Source organism: Coregonus clupeaformis, unplaced genomic scaffold (genome assembly GCF_020615455.1).
Source record: "Coregonus clupeaformis isolate EN_2021a unplaced genomic scaffold, ASM2061545v1 scaf0264, whole genome shotgun sequence".
Lineage (NCBI taxonomy): Eukaryota > Metazoa > Chordata > Actinopteri > Salmoniformes > Salmonidae > Coregonus > Coregonus clupeaformis.
Window position 1 is genome coordinate 400,142 of NW_025533719.1, and position 18,050 is coordinate 418,191.

Consider the following 18,050-nt stretch of genomic DNA (forward strand, 5'->3'; position numbering starts at 1 on the left):
ATCTAGTTAACTAGCACTGCTCCATCAATCTCCCTGAGCTAGTCAGTGGGTAGTAAGTAACTATCTAGTTAACTAGCACTGCTCCCTCCTACTCCCTGAGCTAGTCAGTGGGTAGTAAGTAACTATCTAGTTAACTAGCACGGCTCCCTCCCTCTCCCTGAGCTAGTCAGTGGGTAGTAAGTAACTATCTAGTTAACTAGCACGGCTCCCTCCCTCTCCCTGAGCTAGTCAGTGGGTAGGGAGTAACTACCTAGTTAACTAGCACTGTTCCCTCCCACTCCCTGAGCTAGTCAGTGGGTAGGGAGTAACTATCTAGTTAACTAGCACTGTTCCCTCCCACTCCCTGAGCTAGTCAGTGGGTAGGGAGTAACTATCTAGTTAACTAGCACTGCTCCCTCCCTCTCCCTGAGCTAGTCAGTGGGTAGTAAGTAACTATCTAGTTAACTAGCACGGCTCCCTCCCTCTCCCTGAGCTAGTCAGTGGGTAGGGAGTAACTATCTAGTTAACTAGCACGGCTCCCTCCCTCTCCCTGAGCTAGTCAGTAACTATCTAGTTAACTAGCACTGCTCCCTCCCTCTCCCTGAGCTAGTCAGTGGGTAGGGAGTAACTATCTAGTTAACTAGCACGGCTCCCTCCCTCTCCCTAAGCTTGTCAGTGGGTAGTAAGTAACTATCTAGTTAACTAGCACGGCTCCCTCCCTCTCCCTGAGCTAGTCAGTGGGTAGGGAGTAACTATCCTAGTTAACTAGCACTGCTCCCCCTCCCTCTCCCTGAGCTAGTCAGTGGGTAGTAAGTAACTATCTAGTTAACTAGCACGGCTCCCTCCCCTCTCCTGAGCTAGTCAGTGGGTAGTAAGTAACCATCTAGTTAACTAGCACTGCTCCCTCCCTCTCCCTGAGCTAGACAGTGGGTAGTAAGTAACTATCTAGTTAACTAGCACGGCTCCCTCCCTCTCCCTGAGCTAGTCAGTGGGTAGTAAGTAACTATCTAGTTAACTAGCACTGCTCCCTCCCTCTCCCTGAGCTAGTCAGTGGGTAGTAAGTAACTATCTAGTTAACTAGCACTGCTCCCTCCCTCTCCCTGAGCTAGTCAGTGGGTAGTAAGTAACTATCTAGTTAACTACCACTGCTCCCTCCCTCTCCCTGAGCTAATCAGTGGGTAGTAAGTAACTATCTAGTTAACTAGCACGGCTCCCTCCCTCTCCCTGAGCTAGTCAGTGGGTAGTAAGTAACTATCTAGTTAACTAGCACGGCTCCCTCCCTCTCCCTGAGCTAGTCAGTGGGTAGTAAGTAACTATCTAGTTAACTAGCATGGCTCCCTCCCTCTCCCTGAGCTAGTCAGTGGGTAGGGAGTAACTATCTAGTTAACTAGCACTGTTCCCTCCCTCTTCCTGAGCTAGTCAGTGGGTAGGGAGTAACTATCTAGTTAACTAGCACTGCTCCCTCCCTCTCCCTGAGCTAGTCAGTGGGTAGGGAGTAACTATCTAGTTAACTAGCACTGCTCCCTCCCTCTCCCTGAGCTAGTCAGTGGGTAGTAAGTAACTATCTAGTTAACTAGCACTGCTCCCTCCCTCTCCCTGAGCTAGTCAGTGGGTAGTCAGTAACTATCTAGTTAACTAGCACTGCTCCCTCCCTCTCCCTGAGCTAGTCAGTGGGTAGGGAGTAACTATCTAGTTAACTAGCACTGTTCCCTCCCTCTCCCTGAGCTAGTCAGTGGGTAGTCAGTAACTATCTAGTTAACTAGCACTGCTCCCTCCCTCTCCCTGAGCTAGTCAGTGGGTAGGGAGTAACTATCTAGTTAACTAGCACTGCTCCCTCCCTCTCCCTGAGCTAGTCAGTGGGTAGTAAGTAACTATCTAGTTAACTAGCACTGCTCCCTCCCTCTCCCTGAGCTAGTCAGTGGGTAGTCAGTAACTATCTAGTTAACTAGCACTGCTCCCTCCCTCTCCCTGAGCTAGTCAGTGTGTAGGGAGTAACTATCTAGTTAACTAGCACTGTTCCCTCCCTCTCCCTGAGCTAGTCAGTGGGTAGTCAGTAACTATCTAGTTAACTAGCACTGCTCCCTCCCTCTCCCTGAGCTAGTCAGTGGGTAGGGAGTAACTATCTAGTTAACTAGCACTGCTCCCTCCCTCTCCCTGAGCTAGTCAGTGGGTAGTAAGTAACTATCTAGTTAACTAGCACTGCTCCCTCCCTCTCCCTGAGCTAGTCAGTGGGTAGGGAGTAACTATCTAGTTAACTAGCACTGTTCCCTCCCACTCCCTGAGCTAGTCAGTGGGTAGTAAGTAACTATCTAGTTAACTAGCACTGCTCCCTCCCTCTCCCTGAGCTAGTCAGTGGGTAGGGAGTAACTATCTAGTTAACTAGCACGGCTCCCTCCCACTCCCTGAGCTAGTCAGTAACTATCTAGTTAACTAGCACTGCTCCCTCCCTCTCCCTGAGCTAGTCAGTGGGTAGGGAGTAACTATCTAGTTAACTAGCACGGCTCCCTCCCACTCCCTGAGCTAGTCAGTGGGTAGTCAGTAACTATCTAGTTAACTAGCACTGCTCCCTCCCTCTCCCTGAGCTAGTCAGTGGGTAGTCAGTAACTATCTAGTTAACTAGCACTGCTCCCTCCCTCTCCCTGAGCTAGTCAGTGGGTAGGGAGTAACTATCTAGTTAACTAGCACTGCTCCCTCCCTCTCCCTGAGCTAGTCAGTGGGTAGTAAGTAACTATCTAGTTAACTAGCACTGCTCCCTCCCTCTCCTGAGCTAGTCAGTGGGTAGGGAGTAACTATCTAGTTAACTAGCACGGCTCCCTCCCACTCCCTGAGCTAGTCAGTAACTATCTAGTTAACTAGCACTGCTCCCTCCCTCTCCCTGAGCTAGTCAGTGGGTAGGGAGTAACTATCTAGTTAACTAGCACGGCTCCCTCCCACTCCCTGAGCTAGTCAGTGGGTAGGGAGTAACTATCTAGTTAACTAGCACTGTTCCCTCCCTCTCCCTGAGCTAGTCAGTGGGTAGGGAGTAACTATCTAGTTAACTAGCACTGCTCCCTCCCTCTCCCTGAGCTAGACAGTGGGTAGTAAGTAACTATCTAGTTAACTAGCACTGCTCCCTCCCTCTCCCTGAGCTAGTCAGTGGGTAGTAAGTAACTATCTAGTTAACTAGCACTGCTCCCTCCCTCTCCCTGAGCTAGTCAGTGGGTAGTCAGTAACTATCTAGTTAACTAGCACTGCTCCCTCCCTCTCCCTGAGCTAGTCAGTGGGTAGTCAGTAACTATCTAGTTAACTAGCACGGCTCCCTCCCACTCCCTGAGCTAGTCAGTGGGTAGTAAGTAACTATCTAGTTAACTAGCACTGCTCCCTCCCTCTCCCTGAGCTAATCAGTGGGTAGTAAGTAACTATCTAGTTAACTAGCACTGCTCCCTCCTACTCCCTGAGCTAGTCAGTAACTATCTAGTTAACTAGCACTGCTCCCTCCCTCTCCCTGAGCTAATCAGTGGGTAGTAAGTAACTATCTAGTTAACTAGCACTGCTCCCTCCTACTCCCTGAGCTAGTCAGTGGGTAGTAAGTAACTATCTAGTTAACTAGCACTGCTCTCTCCCACTCCCGGTCCTATGGGGGCTGTGTTCCCTCCCCTACCTGTTTGTCCTGTAGGTCGGCTGATAGCTCATAGCTCTCACACAGGGATCGGGAGCGTTTGATAGCCTCCTCCTCTGCCTGCTTCCTGAGGATGGACTGGCTGTGCTGCAGCTTGGGTCGTCGTGGCCGTGGTTGCCCTGGCAACACCACGTGGCTGTAGAGATGTCCACTGTCGAAGCGGTCCTGCCCGGTACCGTCAACACTGTGGGTTGGAGGGACGCCGTGACTGTATTGGTCTAAAGACCCGCCCACCTCCTCACCGCAAGCCTCCTCACCTTCCAAACTGCAGGGAGAAGAGCGAGAGATCTGTTAGGTTAATGACCACACACACCAGCCTGACCAAGACCTTTAAACGTTACAATAAACTATCAGTCCAGTTCTATTTCCTTACATTACGTTTACGTTTACATTTACGTCATTTAGCAGACGCTCTTATCCAGAGCCACTTACAAATTGGTGCATTCAACTTATGATAGTCAGTGGGACAACCACTTGTATTATATTTTAATGTGGGGTGGTGATTAGTGTGTCCCTGGCACCTTGGGACATGTTTCCATGTGCATTATACTACTTTTACCCCCGTACTACACCAACTGTCTAGGCTACGATCTACCGGTCTCACAACAATGACAGAATTGGCTCTAGTCAATAAACCCAGTGCACTGTACCACAGTGGAATGCCAGTGTTAGTAAGGTACTGTATTGCACCACAGTGGAATGCCAGTGTTAGTAAGGTACTGTATTGCACCACAGTGGAATGCCAGTGTTAGTAAGGTACTGTAATGCACCACAGTGGAATGCCAGTGTTAGTAAGGTACTGTAATGCACCACAGTGGAATGCCAGTGTTAGTAAGGTACTGTATTGCACCACAGTGGAATGCCAGTGTTAGTAAGGTACTGTACTGCACCACAGTGGAATGCCAGTGTTAGTAAGGTACTGTATTGCACCACAGTGGAATGCCAGTGTTAGTAAGGTACTGTATTGCACCACAGTGGAATGCCAGTGTTAGTAAGGTACTGTATTGCACCACAGTGGAATGCCAGTGTTAGTAAGGTACTGTATTGCACCACAGTGGAATGCCAGTGTTAGTAAGGTACTGTATTGCACCACAGTGGAATGCCAGTGTTAGTAAGGTACTGTATTGCACCACAGTGGAATGCCAGTGTTAGTAAGGTTCTGCTATTGCACCACAGTGGAATGCCAGTGTTAGTAAGGTACTGTACTGCACCACAGTGGAATGCCAGTGTTAGTAAGGTACTGTATTGCACCACAGTGGGAAATGCCAGTGTTAGTAAGGTTCTGTACTGCACCACAGTGGAATGCCAGTGTTAGTAAGGTACTGTATTGCACCACAGTGGAATGCCAGTGTTAGTAAGGTACTGTATTGCACCACAGTGGAATGCCAGTGTTAGTAAGGTACTGTATTGCACCACAGTGGAATGCCAGTGTTAGTAAGGTACTGTACTGCACCACAGTGGAATGCCAGTGTTAGTAAGGTACTGTATTGCACCACAGTGGAATGCCAGTGTTAGTAAGGTTCTGTATTGCACCACAGTGGAATGCCAGTGTTAGTAAGGTACTGTATTGCACCACAGTGGAATGCCAGTGTTAGTAAGGTACTGTATTGCACCACAGTGGAATGCCAGTGTTAGTAAGGTACTGTATTGCACCACAGTGGAATGCCAGTGTTAGTAAGGTACTGTACTGCACCACAGTGGAATGCCAGTGTTAGTAAGGTTCTGTAATGCACCACAGTGGAATGCCAGTGTTAGTAAGGTACTGTATTGCACCACAGTGGAATGCCAGTGTTAGTAAGGTACTGTATTGCACCACAGTGGAATGCCAGTGTTAGTAAGGTACTGTAATGCACCACAGTGGAATGCCAGTGTTAGTAAGGTACTGTATTGCACCACAGTGGAATGCCAGTGTTAGTAAGGTACTGTACTGCACCACAGTGGAATGCCAGTGTTAGTAAGGTACTGTATTGCACCACAGTGGAATGCCAGTGTTAGTAAGGTACTGTATTGCACCACAGTGGAATGCCAGTGTTAGTAAGGTACTGTACTGCACCACAGTGGAATGCCAGTGTTAGTAAGGTACTGTATTGCACCACAGTGGAATGCCAGTGTTAGTAAGGTACTGTACTGCACCACAGTGGAATGCCAGTGTTAGTAAGGTACTGTATTGCACCACAGTGGAATGCCAGTGTTAGTGAGGTTCTGTATTGCACCACAGTGGAATGCCAGTGTTAGTAAGGTACTGTACTGCACCACAGTGGAATGCCAGTGTTAGTAAGGTACTGTATTGCACCACAGTGGAATGCCAGTGTTAGTAAGGTACTGTACTGCACCACAGTGGAATGCCAGTGTTAGTAAGGTACTGTACTGCACCACAGTGGAATGCCAGTGTTAGTAAGGTACTGTACTGCACCACAGTGGAATGCCAGTGTTAGTAAGGTACTGTAATGTACCACAGTGGAATGCCAGTGTTAGTGAGGTACTGTACTGCACCACAGTGGAATGCCAGTGTTAGTAAGGTACTGTACTGCACCACAGTGGAATGCCAGTGTTAGTAAGGTACTGTACTGCACCACAGTGGAATGCCAGTGTTAGTAAGGTACTGTACCGCACCACAGTGGAATGCCAGTGTTAGTAAGGTACTGTAATGCACCACAGTGGAATGCCAGTGTTAGTAAGGTACTGTATTGCACCACAGTGGAATGCCAGTGTTAGTAAGGTACTGTAATGCACCACAGTGGAATTCCAGTGTTAGTAAGGTACTGTAATGCACCACAGTGGAATGCCAGTGTTAGTAAGGTACTGTAATGCACCACAGTGGAATGCCAGTGTTAGTAAGGTACTGTACTGCACCACAGTGGAATGCCAGTGTTAGTAAGGTACTGTATTGCACCACAGTGGAATGCCAGTGTTAGTAAGGTACTGTATTGCACCACAGTGGAATGCCAGTGTTAGTAAGGTACTGTATTGCACCACAGTGGAATGCCAGTGTTAGTAAGGTTCTGTATTGCACCACAGTGGAATGCCAGTGTTAGTAAGGTACTGTAATGCACCACAGTGGAATGCCAGTGTTAGTAAGGTACTGTATTGCACCACAGTGGAATGTCAGTGTTAGTAAGGTTCTGTATTGCACCACAGTGGAATGCCAGTGTTAGTAAGGTACTGTATTGCACAACAGTGGAATGCCAGTGTTAGTAAGGTACTGTAATGCACCACAGTGGAATACCAGTGTTAGTAAGGTACTGTAATGCACCACAGTGGAATACCAGTGTTAGTAAGGTTCTGTATTGCACCACAGTGGAATGCCAGTGTTAGTAAGGTACTGTAATGCACCACAGTGGAATGCCAGTGTTAGTAAGGTACTGTATTGCACCACAGTGGAATGCCAGTGTTAGTAAGGTACTGTACTGCACCACAGTGGAATGCCAGTGTTAGTAAGGTACTGTATTGCACCACAGTGGAATGCCAGTGTTAGTAAGGTACTGTATTGCACCACAGTGGAATGCCAGTGTTAGTAAGGTACTGTATTGCACCACAGTGGAATGCCAGTGTTAGTAAGGTACTGTATTGCACCACAGTGGAATGCCAGTGTTAGTAAGGTACTGTACTGCACCACAGTGGAATGCCAGTGTTAGTAAGGTACTGTATTGCACCACAGTGGAATGCCAGTGTTAGTAAGGTACTGTACTGCACCACAGTGGAATGCCAGTGTTAGTAAGGTACTGTATTGCACCACAGTGGAATGCCAGTGTTAGTAAGGTACTGTATTGCACCACAGTGGAATGCCAGTGTTAGTAAGGTACTGTAATGCACCACAGTGGAATGCCAGTGTTAGTAAGGTACTGTATTGCACCACAGTGGAATGCCAGTGTTAGTAAGGTACTGTAATGCACCACAGTGGAATGCCAGTGTTAGTAAGGTACTGTATTGTACCACAGTGGAATGCCAGTGTTAGTAAGGTACTGTATTGCACCACAGTGGAATGCCAGTGTTAGTAAGGTTCTGTACTACACCACAGTGGAATGCCAGTGTTAGTAAGGTACTGTATTGCACCACAGTGGAATGCCAGTGTTAGTAAGGTACTGTATTGCACCACAGTGGAATGCCAGTGTTAGTAAGGTACTGTATTGCACCACAGTGGAATGCCAGTGTTAGTAAGGTACTGTATTGCACCACAGTGGAATGCCAGTGTTAGTAAGGTTCTGTATTGCACCACAGTGGAATACCAGTGTTAGTAAGGTACTGTAATGTACCACAGTGGAATGCCAGTGTTAGTAAGGTACTGTATTGCACCACAGTGGAATGCCAGTGTTAGTAAGGTACTGTAATGCACCACAGTGGAATGCCAGTGTTAGTAAGGTACTGTATTGCACCACAGTGGAATGCCAGTGTTAGTAAGGTTCTGTAATGCACCACAGTGGAATGCCAGTGTTAGTAAGGTACTGTACTACACCACAGTGGAATGCCAGTGTTAGTAAGGTACTGTATTGCACCACAGTGGAATGCCAGTGTTAGTAAGGTTCTGTATTGCACCACAGTGGAATGCCAGTGTTAGTAAGGTACTGTATTGCACCACAGTGGAATGCCAGTGTTAGTAAGGTACTGTATTGCACCACAGTGGAATGCCAGTGTTAGTAAGGTACTGTATTGCACCACAGTGGAATGCCAGTGTTAGTAAGGTACTGTATTGCACCACAGTGGAATGCCAGTGTTAGTAAGGTACTGTATTGCACCACAGTGGAATGCCAGTGTTAGTAAGGTACTGTACTACACCACAGTGGAATGCCAGTGTTAGTAAGGTACTGTACTGCACCACAGTGGAATGCCAGTGTTAGTAAGGTACTGTATTGCACCACAGTGGAATGCCAGTGTTAGTAAGGTACTGTAATGCACCACAGTGGAATGCCAGTGTTAGTAAGGTACTGTATTGCACCACAGTGGAATGCCAGTGTTAGTAAGGTACTGTAATGCACCACAGTGGAATGCCAGTGTTAGTAAGGTACTGTACTGCACCACAGTGGAATGCCAGTGTTAGTAAGGTACTGTATTGCACCACAGTGGAATGCCAGTGTTAGTAAGGTACTGTATTGCACCACAGTGGAATGCCAGTGTTAGTAAGGTACTGTATTGCACCACAGTGGAATGCCAGTGTTAGTAAGGTACTGTAATGCACCACAGTGGAATGCCAGTGTTAGTAAGGTACTGTATTGCACCACAGTGGAATGCCAGTGTTAGTAAGGTTCTGTATTGCACCACAGTGGAATGCCAGTGTTAGTAAGGTACTGTAATGCACCACAGTGGAATGCCAGTGTTAGTAAGGTACTGTATTGCACCACAGTGGAATGCCAGTGTTAGTAAGGTACTGTACTGCACCACAGTGGAATGCCAGTGTTAGTAAGGTACTGTATTGCACCACAGTGGAATGCCAGTGTTAGTAAGGTACTGTATTGCACCACAGTGGAATGCCAGTGTTAGTAAGGTACTGTAATGCACCACAGTGGAATGCCAGTGTTAGTAAGGTACTGTAATGCACCACAGTGGAATGCCAGTGTTAGTAAGGTACTGTACTGCACCACAGTGGAATGCCAGTGTTAGTAAGGTACTGTATTGCACCACAGTGGAATGCCAGTGTTAGTAAGGTACTGTATTGCACCACAGTGGAATGCCAGTGTTAGTAAGGTACTGTATTGCACCACAGTGGAATGCCAGTGTTAGTAAGGTTCTGTATTGCACCACAGTGGAATGCCAGTGTTAGTAAGGTACTGTAATGCACCACAGTGGAATGCCAGTGTTAGTAAGGTACTGTATTGCACCACAGTGGAATGCCAGTGTTAGTAAGGTACTGTAATGCACCACAGTGGAATGCCAGTGTTAGTAAGGTACTGTAATGCACCACAGTGGAATGCCAGTGTTAGTAAGGTACTGTAATGCACCACAGTGGAATGCCAGTGTTAGTAAGGTACTGTATTGCACCACAGTGGAATGCCAGTGTTAGTAAGGTACTGTATTGCACCACAGTGGAATGCCAGTGTTAGTAAGGTACTGTATTGCACCACAGTGGAATGCCAGTGTTAGTAAGGTTCTGTATTGCACCACAGTGGAATGCCAGTGTTAGTAAGGTACTGTAATGTCACCACAGTGGAATGCCAGTGTTAGTAAGGTACTGTATTGCACCACAGTGGAATGCCAGTGTTAGTAAGGTTCTGTATTGCACCACAGTGGAATGCCAGTGTTAGTAAGGTTCTGTAATGCACCACAGTGGAATGCCAGTGTTAGTAAGGTTCTGTATTGCACCACAGTGGAATGCCAGTGTTAGTAAGGTACTGTACTGCACCACAGTGGAATGCCAGTGTTAGTAAGGTACTGTAATGCACCACAGTGGAATGCCAGTGTTAGTAAGGTACTGTACTGCACCACAGTGGAATGCCAGTGTTAGTAAGGTTCTGTAATGCACCACAGTGGAATGCCAGTGTTAGTAAGGTTCTGTATTGCACCACAGTGGAATGCCAGTGTTAGTAAGGTACTGTATTGCACCACAGTGGAATGCCAGTGTTAGTAAGGTACTGTATTGCACCACAGTGGAATGCCAGTGTTAGTAAGGTACTGTATTGCACCACAGTGGAATGCCAGTGTTAGTAAGGTACTGTAATGCACCACAGTGGAATGCCAGTGTTAGTAAGGTACTGTATTGCACCACAGTGGAATGCCAGTGTTAGTAAGGTACTGTAATGCACCACAGTGGAATGCCAGTGTTAGTAAGGTACTGTATTGCACCACAGTGGAATGCCAGTGTTAGTAAGGTACTGTACTGCACCACAGTGGAATGCCAGTGTTAGTAAGGTACTGTATTGCACCACAGTGGAATGCCAGTGTTAGTAAGGTACTGTATTGCACCACAGTGGAATGCCAGTGTTAGTAAGGTACTGTATTGCACCACAGTGGAATGCCAGTGTTAGTAAGGTACTGTAATGCACCACAGTGGAATGCCAGTGTTAGTAAGGTACTGTATTGCACCACAGTGGAATGCCAGTGTTAGTAAGGTACTGTAATGCACCACAGTGGAATACCAGTGTTAGTAAGGTACTGTATTGCACCACAGTGGAATGCCAGTGTTAGTAAGGTACTGTACTGCACCACAGTGGAATACCAGTGTTAGTAAGGTACTGTATTGTACCACAGTGGAATGCCAGTGTTAGTAAGGTTCTGTATTGCACCACAGTGGAATGCCAGTGTTAGTAAGGTACTGTACTGCACCACAGTGGAATGCCAGTGTTAGTAAGGTTCTGTATTGCACCACAGTGGAATGCCAGTGTTAGTAAGGTACTGTATTGCACCACAGTGGAATGCCAGTGTTAGTAAGGTACTGTATTGCACCACAGTGGAATGCCAGTGTTAGTAAGGTACTGTAATGCACCACAGTGGAATGCCAGTGTTAGTAAGGTACTGTATTGCACCACAGTGGAATGCCAGTGTTAGTAAGGTACTGTAATGCACCACAGTGGAATACCAGTGTTAGTAAGGTACTGTATTGTACCACAGTGGAATGCCAGTGTTAGTAAGGTTCTGTATTGCACCACAGTGGAATGCCAGTGTTAGTAAGGTACTGTACTACACCACAGTGGAATGCCAGTGTTAGTAAGGTACTGTATTGCACCACAGTGGAATGCCAGTGTTAGTAAGGTTCTGTATTGCACCACAGTGGAATGCCAGTGTTAGTAAGGTACTGTATTGCACCACAGTGGAATGCCAGTGTTAGTAAGGTACTGTATTGCACCACAGTGGAATGCCAGTGTTAGTAAGGTTCTGTATTGCACCACAGTGGAATACCAGTGTTAGTAAGGTACTGTAATGTACCACAGTGGAATGCCAGTGTTAGTAAGGTACTGTATTGCACCACAGTGGAATGCCAGTGTTAGTAAGGTACTGTAATGCACCACAGTGGAATACCAGTGTTAGTAAGGTACTGTATTGTACCACAGTGGAATGCCAGTGTTAGTAAGGTTCTGTATTGCACCACAGTGGAATGCCAGTGTTAGTAAGGTACTGTACTACACCACAGTGGAATGCCAGTGTTAGTAAGGTACTGTATTGCACCACAGTGGAATGCCAGTGTTAGTAAGGTTCTGTATTGCACCACAGTGGAATGCCAGTGTTAGTAAGGTACTGTATTGCACCACAGTGGAATGCCAGTGTTAGTAAGGTACTGTATTGCACCACAGTGGAATGCCAGTGTTAGTAAGGTACTGTATTGCACCACAGTGGAATGCCAGTGTTAGTAAGGTACTGTATTGCACCACAGTGGAATGCCAGTGTTAGTAAGGTACTGTATTGCACCACAGTGGAATGCCAGTGTTAGTAAGGTACTGTACTACACCACAGTGGAATGCCAGTGTTAGTAAGGTACTGTACTGCACCACAGTGGAATGCCAGTGTTAGTAAGGTACTGTATTGCACCACAGTGGAATGCCAGTGTTAGTAAGGTACTGTAATGCACCACAGTGGAATGCCAGTGTTAGTAAGGTACTGTATTGCACCACAGTGGAATGCCAGTGTTAGTAAGGTACTGTAATGCACCACAGTGGAATGCCAGTGTTAGTAAGGTACTGTACTGCACCACAGTGGAATGCCAGTGTTAGTAAGGTTCTGTATTGCACCACAGTGGAATGCCAGTGTTAGTAAGGTTCTGTATTGTACCACAGTGGAATGCCAGTGTTAGTAAGGTACTGTATTGCACCACAGTGGAATGCCAGTGTTAGTAAGGTACTGTAATGCACCACAGTGGAATGCCAGTGTTAGTAAGGTACTGTACTGCACCACAGTGGAATGCCAGTGTTAGTAAGGTTCTGTATTGCACCACAGTGGAATGCCAGTGTTAGTAAGGTACTGTAATGCACCACAGTGGAATGCCAGTGTTAGTAAGGTACTGTACTGCACCACAGTGGAATGCCAGTGTTAGTAAGGTACTGTACTGCACCACAGTGGAATGCCAGTGTTAGTAAGGTACTGTATTGCACCACAGTGGAATGCCAGTGTTAGTAAAGGTACTGTATTGCACCACAGTGGAATGCCAGTGTTAGTAAGGTACTGTAATGCACCACAGTGGAATGCCAGTGTTAGTAAGGTACTGTAATGCACCACAGTGGAATGCCAGTGTTAGTAAGGTACTGTACTGCACCACAGTGGAATGCCAGTGTTAGTAAGGTTCTGTATTGCACCACAGTGGAATGCCAGTGTTAGTAAGGTACTGTATTGCACCACAGTGGAATGCCAGTGTTAGTAAGGTACTGTATTGCACCACAGTGGAATGCCAGTGTTAGTAAGGTTCTGTATTGCACCACAGTGGAATGCCAGTGTTAGTAAGGTACTGTATTGCACCACAGTGGAATGCCAGTGTTAGTAAGGTACTGTATTGCACCACAGTGGAATGCCAGTGTTAGTAAGGTACTGTAATGCACCACAGTGGAATGCCAGTGTTAGTAAGGTTCTGTAGTGCACCACAGTGGAATGCCAGTGTTAGTAAGGTACTGTAATGCACCACAGTGGAATGCCAGTGTTAGTAAGGTACTGTATTGCACCACAGTGGAATACCAGTGTTAGTAAGGTACTGTATTGCACCACAGTGGAATGCCAGTGTTAGTAAGGTACTGTATTGCACCACAGTGGAATACCAGTGTTAGTAAGGTTCTGTATTGCACCACAGTGGAATGCCAGTGTTAGTAAGGTACTGTAATGTACCACAGTGGAATGCCAGTGTTAGTAAGGTACTGTATTGCACCACAGTGGAATACCAGTGTTAGTAAGGTTCTGTATTGCACCACAGTGGAATGCCAGTGTTAGTAAGGTTCTGTAATGCACCACAGTGGAATGCCAGTGTTAGTAAGGTTCTGTATTGCACCACAGTGGAATGCCAGTGTTAGTAAGGTACTGTACTGCACCACAGTGGAATGCCAGTGTTAGTAAGGTACTGTAATGCACCACAGTGGAATGCCAGTGTTAGTAAGGTACTGTACTGCACCACAGTGGAATGCCAGTGTTAGTAAGGTTCTGTAATGCACCACAGTGGAATGCCAGTGTTAGTAAGGTTCTGTATTGCACCACAGTGGAATGCCAGTGTTAGTAAGGTTCTGTATTGTACCACAGTGGAATGCCAGTGTTAGTAAGGTACTGTATTGCACCACAGTGGAATGCCAGTGTTAGTAAGGTACTGTAATGCACCACAGTGGAATGCCAGTGTTAGTAAGGTACTGTACTGCACCACAGTGGAATGCCAGTGTTAGTAAGGTTCTGTATTGCACCACAGTGGAATGCCAGTGTTAGTAAGGTACTGTAATGCACCACAGTGGAATGCCAGTGTTAGTAAGGTACTGTACTGCACCACAGTGGAATGCCAGTGTTAGTAAGGTACTGTACTGCACCACAGTGGAATGCCAGTGTTAGTAAGGTACTGTATTGCACCACAGTGGAATGCCAGTGTTAGTAAGGTACTGTATTGCACCACAGTGGAATGCCAGTGTTAGTAAGGTACTGTAATGCACCACAGTGGAATGCCAGTGTTAGTAAGGTACTGTAATGCACCACAGTGGAATGCCAGTGTTAGTAAGGTACTGTACTGCACCACAGTGGAATGCCAGTGTTAGTAAGGTTCTGTATTGCACCACAGTGGAATGCCAGTGTTAGTAAGGTACTGTATTGCACCACAGTGGAATGCCAGTGTTAGTAAGGTACTGTATTGCACCACAGTGGAATGCCAGTGTTAGTAAGGTTCTGTATTGCACCACAGTGGAATGCCAGTGTTAGTAAGGTACTGTATTGCACCACAGTGGAATGCCAGTGTTAGTAAGGTACTGTATTGCACCACAGTGGAATGCCAGTGTTAGTAAGGTACTGTAATGCACCACAGTGGAATGCCAGTGTTAGTAAGGTTCTGTATTGCACCACAGTGGAATGCCAGTGTTAGTAAGGTACTGTAATGCACCACAGTGGAATGCCAGTGTTAGTAAGGTTCTGTATTGCACCACAGTGGAATGCCAGTGTTAGTAAGGTTCTGTATTGCACCACAGTGGAATGCCAGTGTTAGTAAGGTTCTGTACTGCACCACAGTGTAATGCCAGTGTTAGTAAGGTACTGTATTGCACCACAGTGGAATGCCAGTGTTAGTAAGGTTCTGTACTGCACCACAGTGGAATGCCAGTGTTAGTAAGGTACTGTATTGCACCACAGTGGAATGCCAGTGTTAGTAAGGTACTGTAATGCACCACAGTGGAATGCCAGTGTTAGTAAGGTACTGTATTGCACCACAGTGGAATGCCAGTGTTAGTAAGGGTACTGTATTGCACCACAGTGGAATGCCAGTGTTAGTAAGGTACTGTAATGCACCACAGTGGAATGCCAGTGTTAGTAAGGTACTGTATTGCACCACAGTGGAATGCCAGTGTTAGTAAGGTACTGTAATGTACCACAGTGGAATGCCAGTGTTAGTAAGGTACTGTACTGCACCACAGTGGAATGCCAGTGTTAGTAAGGTACTGTATTGCACCACAGTGGAATGCCAGTGTTAGTAAGGTTCTGTATTGCACCACAGTGGAATGCCAGTGTTAGTAAGGTACTGTACTGCACCACAGTGGAATGCCAGTGTTAGTAAGGTACTGTAATGCACCACAGTGGAATGCCAGTGTTAGTAAGGTACTGTACTGCACCACAGTGGAATGCCAGTGTTAGTAAGGTTCTGTAATGCACCACAGTGGAATGCCAGTGTTAGTAAGGCACTGTATTGCACCCCAGTGGAATGCCAGTGTTAGTAAGGTACTGTAATGCACCACAGTGGAATGCCAGTGTTAGTAAGGTTCTGTATTGCACCACAGTGGAATGCCAGTGTTAGTAAGGTACTGTATTGTACCACAGTGGAATGCCAGTGTTAGTAAGGTACTGTATTGCACCACAGTGGAATGCCAGTGTTAGTAAGGTACTGTAATGCACCACAGTGGAATGCCAGTGTTAGTAAGGTACTGTAATGCACCACAGTGGAACGCCAGTGTTAGTAAGGTACTGTACTGCACCACAGTGGAATGCCAGTGTTAGTAAGGTTCTGTAATGCACCACAGTGGAATGCCAGTGTTAGTAAGGTACTGTATTGCACCCCAGTGGAATGCCAGTGTTAGTAAGGTACTGTAATGCACCACAGTGGAATGCCAGTGTTAGTAAGGTTCTGTATTGCACCACAGTGGAATGCCAGTGTTAGTAAGGTACTGTATTGCACCACAGTGGAATGCCAGTGTTAGTAAGGTACTGTAATGCACCACAGTGGAATGCCAGTGTTAGTAAGGTACTGTACTGCACCACAGTGGAATGCCAGTGTTAGTAAGGTACTGTACTGCACCACAGTGGAATGCCAGTGTTAGTAAGGTTCTGTATTGCACCACAGTGGAATGCCAGTGTTAGTAAGGTTCTGTATTGCACCACAGTGGAATGCCAGTGTTAGTAAGGTACTGTACTGCACCACAGTGGAATGCCAGTGTTAGTAAGGTACTGTATTGCACCACAGTGGAATGCCAGTGTTAGTAAGGTACTGTATTGCACCACAGTGGAATGCCAGTGTTAGTAAGGTACTGTATTGCACCACAGTGGAATGCCAGTGTTAGTAAGGTACTGTAATGCACCACAGTGGAATGCCAGTGTTAGTAAGGTACTGTAATGCACCACAGTGGAATGCCAGTGTTAGTAAGGTACTGTATTGCAACCACAGTGGAATGCCAGTGTTAGTAAGGTACTGTATTGCACCACAGTGGAATGCCAGTGTTAGTAAGGTTCTGTATTGCACCACAGTGGAATGCCAGTGTTAGTAAGGTACTGTAATGCACCACAGTGGAATGCCAGTGTTAGTAAGGTACTGTACTGCACCACAGTGGAATGCCAGTGTTAGTAAGGTACTGTAATGCACCACAGTGGAATGCCAGTGTTAGTAAGGTACTGTACTGCACCACAGTGGAATGCCAGTGTTAGTAAGGTACTGTATTGCACCACAGTGGAATGCCAGTGTTAGTAAGGTTCTGTATTGCACCACAGTGGAATGCCAGTGTTAGTAAGGTACTGTACTGCACCACAGTGGAATGCCAGTGTTAGTAAGGTACTGTAATGCACCACAGTGGAATGCCAGTGTTAGTAAGGTACTGTACTGCACCACAGTGGAATGCCAGTGTTAGTAAGGTTCTGTAATGCACCACAGTGGAATGCCAGTGTTAGTAAGGTACTGTAGTGCACCACAGTGGAATGCCAGTGTTAGTAAGGTACTGTAATGCACCACAGTGGAATGCCAGTGTTAGTAAGGTTCTGTATTGCACCACAGTGGAATGCCAGTGTTAGTAAGGTACTGTATTGCACCACAGTGGAATGCCAGTGTTAGTAAGGTACTGTAATGCACCACAGTGGAATGCCAGTGTTAGTAAGGTACTGTAATGTACCACAGTGGAATGCCAGTGTTAGTAAGGTACTGTAATGCACCACAGTGGAATGCCAGTGTTAGTAAGGTACTGTACTGCACCACAGTGGAATGCCAGTGTTAGTAAGGTTCTGTAATGCACCACAGTGGAATGCCAGTGTTAGTAAGGTACTGTATTGCACCCCAGTGGAATGCCAGTGTTAGTAAGGTACTGTAATGCACCACAGTGGAATGCCAGTGTTAGTAAGGTTCTGTATTGCACCACAGTGGAATGCCAGTGTTAGTAAGGTACTGTATTGCACCACAGTGGAATGCCAGTGTTAGTAAGGTACTGTAATGCACCACAGTGGAATGCCAGTGTTAGTAAGGTACTGTACTGCACCACAGTGGAATGCCAGTGTTAGTAAGGTACTGTACTGCACCACAGTGGAATGCCAGTGTTAGTAAGGTTCTGTATTGCACCACAGTGGAATGCCAGTGTTAGTAAGGTACTGTAATGCACCACAGTGGAATGCCAGTGTTAGTAAGGTACTGTACTGCACCACAGTGGAATGCCAGTGTTAGTAAGGTACTGTATTGCACCACAGTGGAATGCCAGTGTTAGTAAGGTACTGTATTGCACCACAGTGGAATGCCAGTGTTAGTAAGGTACTGTAATGCACCACAGTGGAATGCCAGTGTTAGTAAGGTACTGTAATGCACCACAGTGGAATGCCAGTGTTAGTAAGGTACTGTAATGCACCACAGTGGAATGCCAGTGTTAGTAAGGTACTGTACTGCACCACAGTGGAATGCCAGTGTTAGTAAGGTACTGTATTGCACCACAGTGGAATGCCAGTGTTAGTAAGGTACTGTAATGCACCACAGTGGAATGCCAGTGTTAGTAAGGTACTGTAATGCACCACAGTGGAATGCCAGTGTTAGTAAGGTACTGTAATGCACCACAGTGGAATGCCAGTGTTAGTAAGGTACTGTATT

General features: G+C 46.4%; 1 protein-coding gene across 1 annotated transcript in view; it reads right to left on the reverse strand.

The window, feature by feature from the left end:
• The window catches only part of LOC121578753 (IQ motif and SEC7 domain-containing protein 1-like), a 165,502-nt gene extending 161,760 nt beyond the window's left edge, over positions 1–3,742 (reverse strand). Inside the window, exon 1 of the mRNA XM_041893145.2 lies at positions 3,620–3,742. The gene's annotated coding sequence lies outside the window, so the exon portion shown is untranslated. The remainder of the gene's footprint in view (positions 1–3,619) is intronic.
• Between the last annotated feature and the right edge of the window lie 14,308 nt (positions 3,743–18,050).